The following is a 20,940-nucleotide window of genomic DNA, read 5'->3' on the forward strand; positions in this document are numbered from 1 at the left end:
CCTGCTGCTGCAGAAGGACTACAAAAGTCTGTTTCGGGCTATAGGATAGAAACGTGATGCCCGCTGATAGAAATGCCGGCAGTGGCCCGTAGTGAAAGTGTCATGCACCTGGTGGTCTCTCCGACATAACCAAACCACACGTACCGGTCACGGACATGTGCCCCTGCGTGGGGCAGAGTGCGTGAAGCCACCTGTTCGGGCAAACCCTACGGTTGGCCTGGCAAATGTGTCCCGTTTCTGGGAAATTGTTATGTTGCTTTCCAGTTTGATGAAAGGTACGTTACGAGCATTGCCGTTTCCGGATTTGGAGTGCTGCCATGGGGTGCAACACAAAGACCCAAGTGTTTGGGGGACAGGGAAATAGCACTTTCGCACAGGTATCTTCATGCTACCCCGAGCTCTGGGCTCCGTATTCAACTTGGAGTAAAGGAGGCCTGGGGTGCAATGCACGGACCGTCTGGCCCTAGACGGGATATGCACGTGCAAATGACGAGCTGGAGGAGAGAAATGGGATACCCACAGTTCTTCGGTATAGGCCAGTTCTCATCCAGCTCGTGTGGAAAGCAGGTTCTGAAAGGCTTGGGAGCCTTGTCTCAACACGTCGAACAGGAGTGCATTCACACAGTACTACACTCTGAGTTTCTCAAGGGTACTTGGAGGGGCAGCTTTTCAGACTGCATAGGAACGGAGTTTCTCACAGGGGAAATGGGATGTGTACCTGACAGGCTAGGTGAACAAAATTTCATATGCAGTTGTCCTCCAGTGGACCGGGAACAGGACCCAGGTCAGGCGAGCGCATAGTGTCTTTGGTCCCACACATCCTGGGGCAGTGTGCTGCCTCAGCTCCCTTACAAGGCTGTGTTGACATTGAGCCACGTAAATAGAATAATCGGCGGTTGTCAGTCTGACGCACATCCCAGCGTAGCCTTGCAGAGTTCCAATCCCAAGCCCTGTGGAGACAGACGGGCCTGAAAGCGTTTCACCCAGGACGGCTCTTTGAAAACTCCGGGTCATTCCGAGTGCAGGGAGGACTGCGGTGCAGTGGGCTGAGAGCGTAAAACATATCGTTTGGCCATGCCTCTCGGACTTGGAGAGTGGCAAAGCGTGCCCATGGGGACGGGAGGACAAAGCCTGCCGAAATCAAGTTGCAGGGTGCTGTTGTCTTTACATGGAATCCCGGGGTTTGTTCACTGCTGTTTGGGAAAACGAAATCCTGGCTTCGTGTTTGTTCCTTGAGTGCGCAAAGTCCTCGTAGAGGGAGGCTTGAGGTGTCCAGTGTTCACACAAACCGGTTCCGATCACAGGACGGAACATCGCACACACTTCTTGGGGCACTGTGGCCTCAGGTCCATTGCAAAGTAAGCCTTCGCCGAGGCATGGGAAAAGAGTTGCTCCCCAGCTCACAAATGCCCGTGATGAGCTGGGCCGGATGGAAGCATGGGGGTACCATGCTGCTTTCCCTGCAGGAGAAACATACTACAAGGTTCTAGAGCATACTGCTATCTATGGGAGGTCTGTGGTGCCCGGGATGCTCGATGGCTCCAACAAGGGGCGCTAAGGGCTCATTCTGAAGCCCATACGATGCCAATCATTTAAATGCACTTGGCTGCTGGCCCACGTGCTGGTTGCCCACCTCTGCAATGCATGGGAATTTAACTCTGTAGCAGGTCTTCACACCGCGGACATTAATTTCATTCACATCTTCGACCCTGAGCCTAGTGGCAGAGGCAAAAGCTGGGTCACTTCCGAGGCTCTTCCACCAGATGTTTGCAGAGCCGCCTGCCTTGGACTTGAAGCTACACAGAAGCAGAGACCTCAGGCACAGGGCCGACTGAGCGGTGTCCACCCTCATAGCATATAGAATTTCCTAAGGAACAGGGTCACTTTGATGTCAGCTCTGGGATGCAAGATTTCGTGAGAGTGCTCCTTTTGTGACCAGAATCTATGGCTCAGGCGGGACACGTGCAGCGGTTACTTTCGGACCTTGCCATCTCAGACACTCTACTTCTGGGGCGTACGGAGGCTGCGCGAATGTAACAAAGTGGGCTCAAGTCCAGTACCCGAAAAGGGTCTCATGCCTCTCAACAGATGGCAGCGTGTCTCGTGCTGCTGCAGAAGGACTACAAAAGTCTGTTTCGGGCTATAGGATAGAAACGTGATGCCCGCTGATAGAAATGCCGGCAGTGGCCCGTAGTGAAAGTGTCATGCACCTGGTGGTCTCTCCGACATAACCAAACCACACGTACCGGTCACGGACATGTGCCCCTGCGTGGGGCAGAGTGCGTGAAGCCACCTGTTCGGGCAAACCCTACGGTTGGCCTGGCAAATGTGTCCCGTTTCTGGGAAATTGTTATGTTGCTTTCCAGTTTGATGAAAGGTACGTTACGAGCATTGCCGTTTCCTGATTTGGAGTGCTGCCATGGGGTGCAACACAAAGACCCAAGTGTTTGGGGGACAGGGAAATAGCACTTTCGCACAGGTATCTTCATGCTACCCCGAGCTCTGGGCTCCGTATTCAACTTGGAGTAAAGGAGGCCTGGGGTGCAATGCACGGACCGTCTGGCCCTAGACGGGATATGCACGTGCAAAAGACGAGCTGGAGGAGAGAAATGGGATACCCACAGTTCTTCGGTATAGGCCAGTTCTCATCCAGCTCGTGTGGAAAGCAGGTTCTGAAAGGCTTGGGAGCCTTGTCTCAACACGTGGAACAGGAGTGCATTCACACAGTACTACACTCTGAGTTTCTCAAGGGTACTTGGAGGGGCAGCTTTTCAGACTGCATAGGAACGGAGTTTCTCACAGGGGAAATGGGATGTGTACCTGACAGGCTAGGTGAACAAAATTTCATATGCAGTTGTCCTCCAGTGGACCGGGAACAGGACCCAGGTCAGGCGAGCGCATAGTGTCTTTGGTCCCACACATCCTGGGGCAGTGTGCTGCCTCAGCTCCCTTACAAGGCTGTGTTGACATTGAGCCACGTAAATAGAATAATCGGCGGTTGTCAGTCTGACGCACATCCCAGCGTAGCCTTGCAGAGTTCCAATCGAAAGCCCTGTGGAGACAGACGGGCCTGAAAGCGTTTCACCCACGACGTTTCTTTGAAAACTCCGGGTCATTCCGAGTGCAGGGAGGACTGCGATGCAGAGGGCTGAGAGCGTAAAACATATCGTTTGGCCATGCCTCTCGGACTTGGAGTGTGGGAAAGCGTGCCCATGGGGACGGGAGGACAAAGCCTGCCCAAATCAAGTTGCAGGGTGCTGTTGTCGTTACATGGAATCCCGGGGTTTGTTCACTGCTGTTTGGGAAAACGAAATCCTGGCTTCGTGTTTGTTCCTTGAGTGCGCAAAGTCCTCGTAGAGGGGGGCTTGAGGTGTCCAGTGTTCACACAAACCGGTTCCGATCACAGGACGGAACATCGCACACACTTCTTGGGGCACTGTGGCCTCAGGTCCATTGCAAAGTAAGCCTTCGCCGAGGCATGGGAAACGAGTTGCTCCCCAGCGCACAAATGCCCGTGATGAGCTGGGCCGGATGGAAGCATGGGGGTACCATGCTGCTTTCCCTGCAGGAGAAACATACTACAAGGTTCTAGAACACACTGTTATCTATGGGAGCTCTCTGGTGCCCGGGATGCTCGGTGGCTCCAACAAGGGGCGCTAAGGGCTCATTCTGAAGCCCATACGTTGCCAATCATTTAAATGCACTTGGCTGCTGGCCCACGTGCTGGTTGCCCACCTCTGCAATGCATGGGAATTTAACTCTGTAGCAGGTCTTCACACCGCGGACATTAATTTCGTTCACATCTTCGACCCTGAGCCTAGTGGCAGAGGCAAAAGCTGGGTCACTTCCGAGGCTCTTCCACCAGATGTTTGCAGAGCCGCCTGCCTTGGACTTGAAGCTACACAGAAGCAGAGAGCTCAGGCACAGGGCCGACTGAGCGGTGTCCACCCTCATAGCATATAGACTTTCCTAAGGAACAGGGTCACTTTGATGTCAGCTCTGGGATGCAAGATTTCGTGAGAGTGCTCCTTTTGTGACCAGAATCTATGGCTCAGGTGGGACACGAGCAGCGGTTACTTTCGGACCTTGCCATCTCAGACACTCTACTTCTGGGGCGTACGGAGGCTGCGCGAATGTAACAAAGTGGGCTCAAGTCCAGTACCCGAAAAGGGTCTCATGCCTCTCAACAGATGGCAGCGTGTCTCCTGCTGCTGCAGAAGGACTACAAAAGTCTGTTTCGGGCTATAGGATAGAAACGTGATGCCCGCTGATAGAAATGCCGGCAGTGGCCCGTAGTGAAAGTGTCATGCACCTGGTGGTCTCTCCGACATAACCAAACCACACGTACCGGTCACGGACATGTGCCCCTGCGTGGGGCAGAGTGCGTGAAGCCACCTGTTCGGGCAAACCCTACGGTTGGCCTGGCAAATGTGTCCCGTTTCTGGGAAATTGTTATGTTGCTTTCCAGTTTGATGAAAGGTACGTTACGAGCATTGCCGTTTCCGGATTTGGAGTGCTGCCATGGGGTGCAACACAAAGACCCAAGTGTTTGGGGGACAGGGAAATAGCACTTTCGCACAGGTATCTTCATGCTACCCCGAGCTCTGGGCTCCGTATTCAACTTGGAGTAAAGGAGGCCTGGGGTGCAATGCACGGACCGTCTGGCCCTAGACGGGATATGCACGTGCAAATGACGAGCTGGAGGAGAGAAATGGGATACCCACAGTTCTTCGGTATAGGCCAGTTCTCATCCAGCTCGTGTGGAAAGCAGGTTCTGAAAGGCTTGGGAGCCTTGTCTCAACACGTCGAACAGGAGTGCATTCACACAGTACTACACTCTGAGTTTCTCAAGGGTACTTGGAGGGGCAGCTTTTCAGACTGCATAGGAACGGAGTTTCTCACAGGGGAAATGGGATGTGTACCTGACAGGCTAGGTGAACAAAATTTCATATGCAGTTGTCCTCCAGTGGACCGGGAACAGGACCCAGGTCAGGCGAGCGCATAGTGTCTTTGGTCCCACACATCCTGGGGCAGTGTGCTGCCTCAGCTCCCTTACAAGGCTGTGTTGACATTGAGCCACGTAAATAGAATAATCGGCGGTTGTCAGTCTGACGCACATCCCAGCGTAGCCTTGCAGAGTTCCAATCCCAAGCCCTGTGGAGACAGACGGGCCTGAAAGCGTTTCACCCAGGACGGCTCTTTGAAAACTCCGGGTCATTCCGAGTGCAGGGAGGACTGCGGTGCAGTGGGCTGAGAGCGTAAAACATATCGTTTGGCCATGCCTCTCGGACTTGGAGAGTGGCAAAGCGTGCCCATGGGGACGGGAGGACAAAGCCTGCCGAAATCAAGTTGCAGGGTGCTGTTGTCTTTACATGGAATCCCGGGGTTTGTTCACTGCTGTTTGGGAAAACGAAATCCTGGCTTCGTGTTTGTTCCTTGAGTGCGCAAAGTCCTCGTAGAGGGAGGCTTGAGGTGTCCAGTGTTCACACAAACCGGTTCCGATCACAGGACGGAACATCGCACACACTTCTTGGGGCACTGTGGCCTCAGGTCCATTGCAAAGTAAGCCTTCGCCGAGGCATGGGAAAAGAGTTGCTCCCCAGCTCACAAATGCCCGTGATGAGCTGGGCCGGATGGAAGCATGGGGGTACCATGCTGCTTTCCCTGCAGGAGAAACATACTACAAGGTTCTAGAGCATACTGCTATCTATGGGAGGTCTGTGGTGCCCGGGATGCTCGATGGCTCCAACAAGGGGCGCTAAGGGCTCATTCTGAAGCCCATACGATGCCAATCATTTAAATGCACTTGGCTGCTGGCCCACGTGCTGGTTGCCCACCTCTGCAATGCATGGGAATTTAACTCTGTAGCAGGTCTTCACACCGCGGACATTAATTTCATTCACATCTTCGACCCTGAGCCTAGTGGCAGAGGCAAAAGCTGGGTCACTTCCGAGGCTCTTCCACCAGATGTTTGCAGAGCCGCCTGCCTTGGACTTGAAGCTACACAGAAGCAGAGACCTCAGGCACAGGGCCGACTGAGCGGTGTCCACCCTCATAGCATATAGAATTTCCTAAGGAACAGGGTCACTTTGATGTCAGCTCTGGGATGCAAGATTTCGTGAGAGTGCTCCTTTTGTGACCAGAATCTATGGCTCAGGTGGGACACGAGCAGCGGTTACTTTCGGACCTTGCCATCTCAGACACTCTACTTCTGGGGCGTACGGAGGCTGCGCGAATGTAACAAAGTGGGCTCAAGTCCATTACCCGAAAAGGGTCTCATGCCTCTCAACAGATGGCAGCGTGTCTCGTGCTGCTGCAGAAGGACTACAAAAGTCTGTTTCGGGCTATAGGATAGAAACGTGATGCCCGCTGATAGAAATGCCGGCAGTGGCCCGTAGTGAAAGTGTCATGCACCTGGTGGTCTCTCCGACATAACCAAACCACACGTACCGGTCACGGACATGTGCCCCTGCGTGGGGCAGAGTGCGTGAAGCCACCTGTTCGGGCAAACCCTACGGTTGGCCTGGCAAATGTGTCCCGTTTCTGGGAAATTGTTATGTTGCTTTCCAGTTTGATGAAAGGTACGTTACGAGCATTGCCGTTTCCTGATTTGGAGTGCTGCCATGGGGTGCAACACAAAGACCCAAGTGTTTGGGGGACAGGGAAATAGCACTTTCGCACAGGTATCTTCATGCTACCCCGAGCTCTGGGCTCCGTATTCAACTTGGAGTAAAGGAGGCCTGGGGTGCAATGCACGGACCGTCTGGCCCTAGACGGGATATGCACGTGCAAAAGACGAGCTGGAGGAGAGAAATGGGATACCCACAGTTCTTCGGTATAGGCCAGTTCTCATCCAGCTCGTGTGGAAAGCAGGTTCTGAAAGGCTTGGGAGCCTTGTCTCAACACGTGGAACAGGAGTGCATTCACACAGTACTACACTCTGAGTTTCTCAAGGGTACTTGGAGGGGCAGCTTTTCAGACTGCATAGGAACGGAGTTTCTCACAGGGGAAATGGGATGTGTACCTGACAGGCTAGGTGAACAAAATTTCATATGCAGTTGTCCTCCAGTGGACCGGGAACAGGACCCAGGTCAGGCGAGCGCATAGTGTCTTTGGTCCCACACATCCTGGGGCAGTGTGCTGCCTCAGCTCCCTTACAAGGCTGTGTTGACATTGAGCCACGTAAATAGAATAATCGGCGGTTGTCAGTCTGACGCACATCCCAGCGTAGCCTTGCAGAGTTCCAATCGAAAGCCCTGTGGAGACAGACGGGCCTGAAAGCGTTTCACCCACGACGTTTCTTTGAAAACTCCGGGTCATTCCGAGTGCAGGGAGGACTGCGATGCAGAGGGCTGAGAGCGTAAAACATATCGTTTGGCCATGCCTCTCGGACTTGGAGTGTGGGAAAGCGTGCCCATGGGGACGGGAGGACAAAGCCTGCCCAAATCAAGTTGCAGGGTGCTGTTGTCGTTACATGGAATCCCGGGGTTTGTTCACTGCTGTTTGGGAAAACGAAATCCTGGCTTCGTGTTTGTTCCTTGAGTGCGCAAAGTCCTCGTAGAGGGGGGCTTGAGGTGTCCAGTGTTCACACAAACCGGTTCCGATCACAGGACGGAACATCGCACACACTTCTTGGGGCACTGTGGCCTCAGGTCCATTGCAAAGTAAGCCTTCGCCGAGGCATGGGAAACGAGTTGCTCCCCAGCGCACAAATGCCCGTGATGAGCTGGGCCGGATGGAAGCATGGGGGTACCATGCTGCTTTCCCTGCAGGAGAAACATACTACAAGGTTCTAGAACACACTGTTATCTATGGGAGCTCTCTGGTGCCCGGGATGCTCGGTGGCTCCAACAAGGGGCGCTAAGGGCTCATTCTGAAGCCCATACGTTGCCAATCATTTAAATGCACTTGGCTGCTGGCCCACGTGCTGGTTGCCCACCTCTGCAATGCATGGGAATTTAACTCTGTAGCAGGTCTTCACACCGCGGACATTAATTTCGTTCACATCTTCGACCCTGAGCCTAGTGGCAGAGGCAAAAGCTGGGTCACTTCCGAGGCTCTTCCACCAGATGTTTGCAGAGCCGCCTGCCTTGGACTTGAAGCTACACAGAAGCAGAGAGCTCAGGCACAGGGCCGACTGAGCGGTGTCCACCCTCATAGCATATAGACTTTCCTAAGGAACAGGGTCACTTTGATGTCAGCTCTGGGATGCAAGATTTCGTGAGAGTGCTCCTTTTGTGACCAGAATCTATGGCTCAGGTGGGACACGAGCAGCGGTTACTTTCGGACCTTGCCATCTCAGACACTCTACTTCTGGGGCGTACGGAGGCTGCGCGAATGTAACAAAGTGGGCTCAAGTCCAGTACCCGAAAAGGGTCTCATGCCTCTCAACAGATGGCAGCGTGTCTCCTGCTGCTGCAGAAGGACTACAAAAGTCTGTTTCGGGCTATAGGATAGAAACGTGATGCCCGCTGATAGAAATGCCGGCAGTGGCCCGTAGTGAAAGTGTCATGCACCTGGTGGTCTCTCCGACATAACCAAACCACACGTACCGGTCACGGACATGTGCCCCTGCGTGGGGCAGAGTGCGTGAAGCCACCTGTTCGGGCAAACCCTACGGTTGGCCTGGCAAATGTGTCCCGTTTCTGGGAAATTGTTATGTTGCTTTCCAGTTTGATGAAAGGTACGTTACGAGCATTGCCGTTTCCGGATTTGGAGTGCTGCCATGGGGTGCAACACAAAGACCCAAGTGTTTGGGGGACAGGGAAATAGCACTTTCGCACAGGTATCTTCATGCTACCCCGAGCTCTGGGCTCCGTATTCAACTTGGAGTAAAGGAGGCCTGGGGTGCAATGCACGGACCGTCTGGCCCTAGACGGGATATGCACGTGCAAATGACGAGCTGGAGGAGAGAAATGGGATACCCACAGTTCTTCGGTATAGGCCAGTTCTCATCCAGCTCGTGTGGAAAGCAGGTTCTGAAAGGCTTGGGAGCCTTGTCTCAACACGTCGAACAGGAGTGCATTCACACAGTACTACACTCTGAGTTTCTCAAGGGTACTTGGAGGGGCAGCTTTTCAGACTGCATAGGAACGGAGTTTCTCACAGGGGAAATGGGATGTGTACCTGACAGGCTAGGTGAACAAAATTTCATATGCAGTTGTCCTCCAGTGGACCGGGAACAGGACCCAGGTCAGGCGAGCGCATAGTGTCTTTGGTCCCACACATCCTGGGGCAGTGTGCTGCCTCAGCTCCCTTACAAGGCTGTGTTGACATTGAGCCACGTAAATAGAATAATCGGCGGTTGTCAGTCTGACGCACATCCCAGCGTAGCCTTGCAGAGTTCCAATCCCAAGCCCTGTGGAGACAGACGGGCCTGAAAGCGTTTCACCCAGGACGGCTCTTTGAAAACTCCGGGTCATTCCGAGTGCAGGGAGGACTGCGGTGCAGTGGGCTGAGAGCGTAAAACATATCGTTTGGCCATGCCTCTCGGACTTGGAGAGTGGCAAAGCGTGCCCATGGGGACGGGAGGACAAAGCCTGCCGAAATCAAGTTGCAGGGTGCTGTTGTCTTTACATGGAATCCCGGGGTTTGTTCACTGCTGTTTGGGAAAACGAAATCCTGGCTTCGTGTTTGTTCCTTGAGTGCGCAAAGTCCTCGTAGAGGGAGGCTTGAGGTGTCCAGTGTTCACACAAACCGGTTCCGATCACAGGACGGAACATCGCACACACTTCTTGGGGCACTGTGGCCTCAGGTCCATTGCAAAGTAAGCCTTCGCCGAGGCATGGGAAAAGAGTTGCTCCCCAGCTCACAAATGCCCGTGATGAGCTGGGCCGGATGGAAGCATGGGGGTACCATGCTGCTTTCCCTGCAGGAGAAACATACTACAAGGTTCTAGAGCATACTGCTATCTATGGGAGGTCTGTGGTGCCCGGGATGCTCGATGGCTCCAACAAGGGGCGCTAAGGGCTCATTCTGAAGCCCATACGATGCCAATCATTTAAATGCACTTGGCTGCTGGCCCACGTGCTGGTTGCCCACCTCTGCAATGCATGGGAATTTAACTCTGTAGCAGGTCTTCACACCGCGGACATTAATTTCATTCACATCTTCGACCCTGAGCCTAGTGGCAGAGGCAAAAGCTGGGTCACTTCCGAGGCTCTTCCACCAGATGTTTGCAGAGCCGCCTGCCTTGGACTTGAAGCTACACAGAAGCAGAGACCTCAGGCACAGGGCCGACTGAGCGGTGTCCACCCTCATAGCATATAGAATTTCCTAAGGAACAGGGTCACTTTGATGTCAGCTCTGGGATGCAAGATTTCGTGAGAGTGCTCCTTTTGTGACCAGAATCTATGGCTCAGGTGGGACACGAGCAGCGGTTACTTTCGGACCTTGCCATCTCAGACACTCTACTTCTGGGGCGTACGGAGGCTGCGCGAATGTAACAAAGTGGGCTCAAGTCCATTACCCGAAAAGGGTCTCATGCCTCTCAACAGATGGCAGCGTGTCTCCTGCTGCTGCAGAAGGACTACAAAAGTCTGTTTCGGGCTATAGGATAGAAACGTGATGCCCGCTGATAGAAATGCCGGCAGTGGCCCGTAGTGAAAGTGTCATGCACCTGGTGGTCTCTCCGACATAACCAAACCACACGTACCGGTCACGGACATGTGCCCCTGCGTGGGGCAGAGTGCGTGAAGCCACCTGTTCGGGCAAACCCTACGGTTGGCCTGGCAAATGTGTCCCGTTTCTGGGAAATTGTTATGTTGCTTTCCAGTTTGATGAAAGGTACGTTACGAGCATTGCCGTTTCCTGATTTGGAGTGCTGCCATGGGGTGCAACACAAAGACCCAAGTGTTTGGGGGACAGGGAAATAGCACTTTCGCACAGGTATCTTCATGCTACCCCGAGCTCTGGGCTCCGTATTCAACTTGGAGTAAAGGAGGCCTGGGGTGCAATGCACGGACCGTCTGGCCCTAGACGGGATATGCACGTGCAAATGACGAGCTGGAGGAGAGAAATGGGATACCCACAGTTCTTCGGTATAGGCCAGTTCTCATCCAGCTCGTGTGGAAAGCAGGTTCTGAAAGGCTTGGGAGCCTTGTCTCAACACGTGGAACAGGAGTGCATTCACACAGTACTACACTCTGAGTTTCTCAAGGGTACTTGGAGGGGCAGCTTTTCAGACTGCATAGGAACGGAGTTTCTCACAGGGGAAATGGGATGTGTACCTGACAGGCTAGGTGAACAAAATTTCATATGCAGTTGTCCTCCAGTGGACCGGGAACAGGACCCAGGTCAGGCGAGCGCATAGTGTCTTTGGTCCCACACATCCTGGGGCAGTGTGCTGCCTCAGCTCCCTTACAAGGCTGTGTTGACATTGAGCCACGTAAATAGAATAATCGGCGGTTGTCAGTCTGACGCACATCCCAGCGTAGCCTTGCAGAGTTCCAATCCCAAGCCCTGTGGAGACAGACGGGCCTGAAAGCGTTTCACCCAGGACGGCTCTTTGAAAACTCCGGGTCATTCCGAGTGCAGGGAGGACTGCGGTGCAGAGGGCTGAGAGCGTAAAATATATCGTTTGGCCATGCCTCTCGGACTTGGAGAGTGGCAAAGCGTGCCCATGGGGACGGGAGGACAAAGCCTGCCCAAATCAAGTTGCAGGGTGCTGTTGTCTTTACATGGAATCCCGGGGTTTGTTCACTGCTGTTTGGGAAAACGAAATCCTGGCTTCGTGTTTGTTCCTTGAGTGCGCAAAGTCCTCGTAGAGGGAGGCTTGAGGTGTCCAGTGTTCACACAAACCGGTTCCGATCACAGGACGGAACATCGCACACACTTCTTGGGGCACTGTGGCCTCAGGTCCATTGCAAAGTAAGCCTTCGCCGAGGCATGGGAAACGAGTTGCTCCCCAGCGCACAAATGCCCGTGATGAGCTGGGCCGGATGGAAGCATGGGGGTACCATGCTGCTTTCCCTGCAGGAGAAACATACTACAAGGTTCTAGAACACACTGTTATCTATGGGAGCTCTCTGGTGCCCGGGATGCTCGGTGGCTCCAACAAGGGGCGCTAAGGGCTCATTCTGAAGCCCATACGTTGCCAATCATTTAAATGCACTTGGCTGCTGGCCCACGTGCTGGTTGCCCACCTCTGCAATGCATGGGAATTTAACTCTGTAGCAGGTCTTCACACCGCGGACATTAATTTCATTCACATCTTCGACCCTGAGCCTAGTGGCAGAGGCAAAAGCTGGGTCACTTCCGAGGCTCTTCCACCAGATGTTTGCAGAGCCGCCTGCCTTGGACTTGAAGCTACACAGAAGCAGAGACCTCAGGCACAGGGCCGACTGAGCGGTGTCCACCCTCATAGCATATAGAATTTCCTAAGGAACAGGGTCACTTTGATGTCAGCTCTGGGATGCAAGATTTCGTGAGAGTGCTCCTTTTGTGACCAGAATCTATGGCTCAGGTGGGACACGAGCAGCGGTTACTTTCGGACCTTGCCATCTCAGACACTCTACTTCTGGGGCGTACGGAGGCTGCGCGAATGTAACAAAGTGGGCTCAAGTCCATTACCCGAAAAGGGTCTCATGCCTCTCAACAGATGGCAGCGTGTCTCCTGCTGCTGCAGAAGGACTACAAAAGTCTGTTTCGGGCTATAGGATAGAAACGTGATGCCCGCTGATAGAAATGCCGGCAGTGGCCCGTAGTGAAAGTGTCATGCACCTGGTGGTCTCTCCGACATAACCAAACCACACGTACCGGTCACGGACATGTGCCCCTGCGTGGGGCAGAGTGCGTGAAGCCACCTGTTCGGGCAAACCCTACGGTTGGCCTGGCAAATGTGTCCCGTTTCTGGGAAATTGTTATGTTGCTTTCCAGTTTGATGAAAGGTACGTTACGAGCATTGCCGTTTCCTGATTTGGAGTGCTGCCATGGGGTGCAACACAAAGACCCAAGTGTTTGGGGGACAGGGAAATAGCACTTTCGCACAGGTATCTTCATGCTACCCCGAGCTCTGGGCTCCGTATTCAACTTGGAGTAAAGGAGGCCTGGGGTGCAATGCACGGACCGTCTGGCCCTAGACGGGATATGCACGTGCAAATGACGAGCTGGAGGAGAGAAATGGGATACCCACAGTTCTTCGGTATAGGCCAGTTCTCATCCAGCTCGTGTGGAAAGCAGGTTCTGAAAGGCTTGGGAGCCTTGTCTCAACACGTGGAACAGGAGTGCATTCACACAGTACTACACTCTGAGTTTCTCAAGGGTACTTGGAGGGGCAGCTTTTCAGACTGCATAGGAACGGAGTTTCTCACAGGGGAAATGGGATGTGTACCTGACAGGCTAGGTGAACAAAATTTCATATGCAGTTGTCCTCCAGTGGACCGGGAACAGGACCCAGGTCAGGCGAGCGCATAGTGTCTTTGGTCCCACACATCCTGGGGCAGTGTGCTGCCTCAGCTCCCTTACAAGGCTGTGTTGACATTGAGCCACGTAAATAGAATAATCGGCGGTTGTCAGTCTGACGCACATCCCAGCGTAGCCTTGCAGAGTTCCAATCCCAAGCCCTGTGGAGACAGACGGGCCTGAAAGCGTTTCACCCAGGACGGCTCTTTGAAAACTCCGGGTCATTCCGAGTGCAGGGAGGACTGCGGTGCAGAGGGCTGAGAGCGTAAAATATATCGTTTGGCCATGCCTCTCGGACTTGGAGAGTGGCAAAGCGTGCCCATGGGGACGGGAGGACAAAGCCTGCCCAAATCAAGTTGCAGGGTGCTGTTGTCTTTACATGGAATCCCGGGGTTTGTTCACTGCTGTTTGGGAAAACGAAATCCTGGCTTCGTGTTTGTTCCTTGAGTGCGCAAAGTCCTCGTAGAGGGAGGCTTGAGGTGTCCAGTGTTCACACAAACCGGTTCCGATCACAGGACGGAACATCGCACACACTTCTTGGGGCACTGTGGCCTCAGGTCCATTGCAAAGTAAGCCTTCGCCGAGGCATGGGAAACGAGTTGCTCCCCAGCGCACAAATGCCCGTGATGAGCTGGGCCGGATGGAAGCATGGGGGTACCATGCTGCTTTCCCTGCAGGAGAAACATACTACAAGGTTCTAGAACACACTGTTATCTATGGGAGCTCTCTGGTGCCCGGGATGCTCGGTGGCTCCAACAAGGGGCGCTAAGGGCTCATTCTGAAGCCCATACGTTGCCAATCATTTAAATGCACTTGGCTGCTGGCCCACGTGCTGGTTGCCCACCTCTGCAATGCATGGGAATTTAACTCTGTAGCAGGTCTTCACACCGCGGACATTAATTTCGTTCACATCTTCGACCCTGAGCCTAGTGGCAGAGGCAAAAGCTGGGTCACTTCCGAGGCTCTTCCACCAGATGTTTGCAGAGCCGCCTGCCTTGGACTTGAAGCTACACAGAAGCAGAGACCTCAGGCACAGGGCCGACTGAGCGGTGTCCACCCTCATAGCATATAGACTTTCCTAAGGAACAGGGTCACTTTGATGTCAGCTCTGGGATGCAAGATTTCGTGAGAGTGCTCCTTTTGTGACCAGAATCTATGGCTCAGGCGGGACACGTGCAGCGGTTACTTTCGGACCTTGCCATCTCAGACACTCTACTTCTGGGGCGTACGGAGGCTGCGCGAATGTAACAAAGTGGGCTCAAGTCCAGTACCCGAAAAGGGTCTCATGCCTCTCAACAGATGGCAGCGTGTCTCCTGCTGCTGCAGAAGGACTACAAAAGTCTGTTTCGGGCTATAGGATAGAAACGTGATGCCCGCTGATAGAAATGCCGGCAGTGGCCCGTAGTGAAAGTGTCATGCACCTGGTGGTCTCTCCGACATAACCAAACCACACGTACCGGTCACGGACATGTGCCCCTGCGTGGGGCAGAGTGCGTGAAGCCACCTGTTCGGGCAAACCCTACGGTTGGCCTGGCAAATGTGTCCCGTTTCTGGGAAATTGTTATGTTGCTTTCCAGTTTGATGAAAGGTACGTTACGAGCATTGCCGTTTCTGGATTTGGAGTGCTGCCATGGGGTGCAACACAAAGACCCAAGTGTTTGGGGGACAGGGAAATAGCACTTTCGCACAGGTATCTTCATGCTACCCCGAGCTCTGGGCTCCGTATTCAACTTGGAGTAAAGGAGGCCTGGGGTGCAATGCACGGACCGTCTGGCCCTAGACGGGATATGCACGTGCAAAAGACGAGCTAGAGGAGAGAAATGGGATACCCACAGTTCTTCGGTATAGGCCAGTTCTCATCCAGCTCGTGTGGAAAGCAGGTTCTGAAAGGCTTGGGAGCCTTGTCTCAACACGTGGAACAGGAGTGCATTCACACAGTACTACACTCTGAGTTTCTCAAGGGTACTTGGAGGGGCAGCTTTTCAGACTGCATAGGAACGGAGTTTCTCACAGGGGAAATGGGATGTGTACCTGACAGGCTAGGTGAACAAAATTTCATATGCAGTTGTCCTCCAGTGGACCGGGAACAGGACCCAGGTCAGGCGAGCGCATAGTGTCTTTGGTCCCACACATCCTGGGGCAGTGTGCTGCCTCAGCTCCCTTACAAGGCTGTGTTGACATTGAGCCACGTAAATAGAATAAGCGGCCGTTGTCAGTCTGACGCACATCCCAGCGTAGCCTTGCAGAGTTCCAATCCCAAGCCCTGTGGAGACAGACGGGCCTGAAAGCGTTTCACCCACGACGTTTCTTTGAAAACTCCGGGTCATTCCGAGTGCAGGGAGGACTGCGATGCAGGGGGCTGAGAGCGTAAAACATATCGTTTGGCCATGCCTCTCGGACTTGGAGTGTGGGAAAGCGTTCCCATGGGGACGGGAGGACAAAGCCTGCCCAAATCAAGTTGCAGGGTGCTGTTGTCGTTACATGGAATCCCGGGGTTTGTTCACTGCTGTTTGGGAAAACGAAATCCTGGCTTCGTGTTTGTTCCTTGAGTGCGCAAAGTCCTCGTAGAGGGAGGCTTGAGGTGTCCAGTGTTCACACAAACCGGTTCCGATCACAGGACGGAACATCGCACACACTTCTTGGGGCACTGTGGCCTCAGGTCCATTGCAAAGTAAGCCTTCGCCGAGGCATGGGAAACGAGTTGCTCCCCAGCGCACAAATGCCCGTGATGAGCTGGGCCGGATGGAAGCATGGGGGTACCATGCTGCTTTCCCTGCAGGAGAAACATACTACAAGGTTCTAGAACACACTGTTATCTATGGGAGCTCTCTGGTGCCCGGGATGCTCGGTGGCTCCAACAAGGGGCGCTAAGGGCTCATTCTGAAGCCCATACGTTGCCAATCATTTAAATGCACTTGGCTGCTGGCCCACGTGCTGGTTGCCCACCTCTGCAATGCATGGTAATTTAACTCTGTAGCAGGTCTTCACACCGCGGACATTAATTTCATTCACATCTTCGACCCTGAGCCTAGTGGCAGAGGCAAAAGCTGGGTCACTTCCGAGGCTCTTCCACCAGATGTTTGCAGAGCCGCCTGCCTTGGACTTGAAGCTACACAGAAGCAGAGACCTCAGGCACAGGGCCGACTGAGCGGTGTCCACCCTCATAGCATATAGAATTTCCTAAGGAACAGGGTCACTTTGATGTCAGCTCTGGGATGCAAGATTTCGTGAGAGTGCTCCTTTTGTGACCAGAATCTATGGCTCAGGCGGGACACGTGCAGCGGTTACTTTCGGACCTTGCCATCTCAGACACTCTACTTCTGGGGCGTACGGAGGCTGCGCGAATGTAACAAAGTGGGCTCAAGTCCATTACCCGAAAAGGGTCTCATGCCTCTCAACAGATGGCAGCGTGTCTCCTGCTGCTGCAGAAGGACTACAAAAGTCTGTTTCGGGCTATAGGATAGAAACGTGATGCCCGCTGATAGAAATGCCGGCAGTGGCCCGTAGTGAAAGTGTCATGCACCTGGTGGTCTCTCCGACATAACCAAACCACACGTACCGGTCACGGACATGTGCCCCTGCGTGGGGCAGAGTGCGTGAAGCCACCTGTTCGGGCAAACCCTACGGTTGGCCTGGCAAATGTGTCCCGTTTCTGGGAAATTGTTATGTTGCTTTCCAGTTTGATGAAAGGTACGTTACGAGCATTGCCGTTTCCTGATTTGGAGTGCTGCCATGGGGTGCAACACAAAGACCCAAGTGTTTGGGGGACAGGGAAATAGCACTTTCGCACAGGTATCTTCATGCTACCCCGAGCTCTGGGCTCCGTATTCAACTTGGAGTAAAGGAGGCCTGGGGTGCAATGCACGGACCGTCTGGCCCTAGACGGGATATGCACGTGCAAAAGACGAGCTGGAGGAGAGAAATGGGATACCCACAGTTCTTCGGTATAGGCCAGTTCTCATCCAGCTCGTGTGGAAAGCAGGTTCTGAAAGGCTTGGGAGCCTTGTCTCAACACGTGGAACAGGAGTGCATTCACACAGTACTACACTCTGAGTTTCTCAAGGGTACTTGGAGGGGCAGCTTTTCAGACTGCATAGGAACGGAGTTTCTCACAGGGGAAATGGGATGTGTACCTGACAGGCTAGGTGAACAAAATTTCATATGCAGTTGTCCTCCAGTGGACCGGGAACAGGACCCAGGTCAGGCGAGCGCATAGTGTCTTTGGTCCCACACATCCTGGGGCAGTGTGCTGCCTCAGCTCCCTTACAAGGCTGTGTTGACATTGAGCCACGTAAATAGAATAATCGGCGGTTGTCAGTCTGACGCACATCCCAGCGTAGCCTTGCAGAGTTCCAATCGCAAGCCCTGTGGAGACAGACGGGCCTGAAAGCGTTTCACCCACGACGTTTCTTTGAAAACTCCGGGTCATTCCGAGTGCAGGGAGGACTGCGATGCAGAGGGCTGAGAGCGTAAAACATATCGTTTGGCCATGCCTCTCGGACTTGGAGTGTGGGAAAGCGTGCCCATTGGGACGGGAGGACAAAGCCTGCCCAAATCAAGTTGCAGGGTGCTGTTGTCGTTACATGGAATCCCGGGGTTTGTTCACTGCTGTTTGGGAAAACGAAATCCTGGCTTCGTGTTTGTTCCTTGAGTGCGCAAAGTCCTCGTAGAGGGGGGCTTGAGGTGTCCAGTGTTCACACAAACCGGTTCCGATCACAGGACGGAACATCGCACACACTTCTTGGGGCACTGTGGCCTCAGGTCCATTGCAAAGTAAGCCTTCGCCGAGGCATGGGAAACGAGTTGCTCCCCAGCGCACAAATGCCCGTGATGAGCTGGGCCGGATGGAAGCATGGGGGTACCATGCTGCTTTCCCTGCAGGAGAAACATACTACAAGGTTCTAGAACACACTGTTATCTATGGGAGCTCTCTGGTGCCCGGGATGCTCGGTGGCTCCAACAAGGGGCGCTAAGGGCTCATTCTGAAGCCCATACGTTGCCAATCATTTAAATGCACTTGGCTGCTGGCCCACGTGCTGGTTGCCCACCTCTGCAATGCATGGGAATTTAACTCTGTAGCAGGTCTTCACACCGCGGACATTAATTTCGTTCACATCTTCGACCCTGAGCCTAGTGGCAGAGGCAAAAGCTGGGTCACTTCCGAGGCTCTTCCACCAGATGTTTGCAGAGCCGCCTGCCTTGGACTTGAAGCTACACAGAAGCAGAGACCTCAGGCACAGGGCCGACTGAGCGGTGTCCACCCTCATAGCATATAGACTTTCCTAAGGAACAGGGTCACTTTGATGTCAGCTCTGGGATGCAAGATTTCGTGAGAGTGCTCCTTTTGTGACCAGAATCTATGGCTCAGGTGGGACACGAGCAGCGGTTACTTTCGGACCTTGCCATCTCAGACACTCTACTTCTGGGGCGTACGGAGGCTGCGCGAATGTAACAAAGTGGGCTCAAGTCCATTACCCGAAAAGGGTCTCATGCCTCTCAACAGATGGCAGCGTGTCTCCTGCTGCTGCAGAAGGACTACAAAAGTCTGTTTCGGGCTATAGGATAGAAACGTGATGCCCGCTGATAGAAATGCCGGCAGTGGCCCGTAGTGAAAGTGTCATGCACCTGGTGGTCTCTCCGACATAACCAAACCACACGTACCGGTCACGGACATGTGCCCCTGCGTGGGGCAGAGTGCGTGAAGCCACCTGTTCGGGCAAACCCTACGGTTGGCCTGGCAAATGTGTCCCGTTTCTGGGAAATTGTTATGTTGCTTTCCAGTTTGATGAAAGGTACGTTACGAGCATTGCCGTTTCCTGATTTGGAGTGCTGCCATGGGGTGCAACACAAAGACCCAAGTGTTTGGGGGACAGGGAAATAGCACTTTCGCACAGGTATCTTCATGCTACCCCGAGCTCTGGGCTCCGTATTCAACTTGGAGTAAAGGAGGCCTGGGGTGCAATGCACGGACCGTCTGGCCCTAGACGGGATATGCACGTGCAAATGACGAGCTGGAGGAGAGAAATGGGATACCCACAGTTCTTCGGTATAGGCCAGTTCTCATCCAGCTCGTGTGGAAAGCAGGTTCTGAAAGGCTTGGGAGCCTTGTCTCAACACGTCGAACAGGAGTGCATTCACACAGTACTACACTCTGAGTTTCTCAAGGGTACTTGGAGGGGCAGCTTTTCAGACTGCATAGGAACGGAGTTTCTCACAGGGGAAATGGGATGTGTACCTGACAGGCTAGGTGAACAAAATTTCATATGCAGTTGTCCTCCAGTGGACCGGGAACAGGACCCAGGTCAGGCGAGCGCATAGTGTCTTTGGTCCCACACATCCTGGGGCAGTGTGCTGCCTCAGCTCCCTTACAAGGCTGTGTTGACATTGAGCCACGTAAATAGAATAATCGGCGGTTGTCAGTCTGACGCACATCCCAGCGTAGCCTTGCAGAGTTCCAATCCCAAGCCCTGTGGAGACAGACGGGCCTGAAAGCGTTTCACCCAGGACGGCTCTTTGAAAACTCCGGGTCATTCCGAGTGCAGGGAGGACTGCGGTGCAGGGGGCTGAGAGCGTAAAATATATCGTTTGGCCATGCCTCTCGGACTTGGAGAGTGGCAAAGCGTGCCCATGGGGACGGGAGGACAAAGCCTGCCCAAATCAAGTTGCAGGGTGCTGTTGTCTTTACATGGAATCCCGGGGTTTGTTCACTGCTGTTTGGGAAAACGAAATCCTGGCTTCGTGTTTGTTCCTTGAGTGCGCAAAGTCCTCGTAGAGGGAGGCTTGAGGTGTCCAGTGTTCACACAAACCGGTTCCGATCACAGGACGGAACATCGCACACACTTCTTGGGGCACTGTGGCCTCAGGTCCATTGCAAAGTAAGCCTTCGCCGAGGCATGGGAAACGAGTTGCTCCCCAGCGCACAAATGCCCGTGATGAGCTGGGCCGGATGGAAGCATGGGGGTACCATGCTGCTTTCCCTGCAGGAGAAACATACTACAAGGTTCTAGAACACACTGTTATCTATGGGAGCTCTCTGGTGCCCGGGATGCTCGGTGGCTCCAACAAGGGGCGCTAAGGGCTCATTCTGAAGCCCATACGTTGCCAATCATTTAAATGCACTTGGCTGCTGGCCCACGTGCTGGTTGCCCACCTCTGCAATGCATGGGAATTTAACTCTGTAGCAGGTCTTCACACCGCGGACATTAATTTCGTTCACATCTTCGACCCTGAGCCTAGTGGCAGAGGCAAAAGCTGGGTCACTTCCGAGGCTCTTCCACCAGATGTTTGCAGAGCCGCCTGCCTTGGACTTGAAGCTACACAGAAGCAGAGACCTCAGGCACAGGGCCGACTGAGCGGTGTCCACCCTCATAGCATATAGAATTTCCTAAGGAACAGGGTCACTTTGATGTCAGCTCTGGGATGCAAGATTTCGTGAGAGTGCTCCTTTTGTGACCAGAATCTATGGCTCAGGTGGGACACGAGCAGCGGTTACTTTCGGACCTTGCCATCTCAGACACTCTACTTCTGGGGCGTACGGAG

This window comes from Delphinapterus leucas, chromosome X (genome assembly GCF_059928025.1).
Source record: "Delphinapterus leucas isolate spDelLeu-1000000601 "Yukka" chromosome X, BTC_Dleu_Yukka2, whole genome shotgun sequence".
Taxonomy (NCBI): domain Eukaryota; kingdom Metazoa; phylum Chordata; class Mammalia; order Artiodactyla; family Monodontidae; genus Delphinapterus; species Delphinapterus leucas.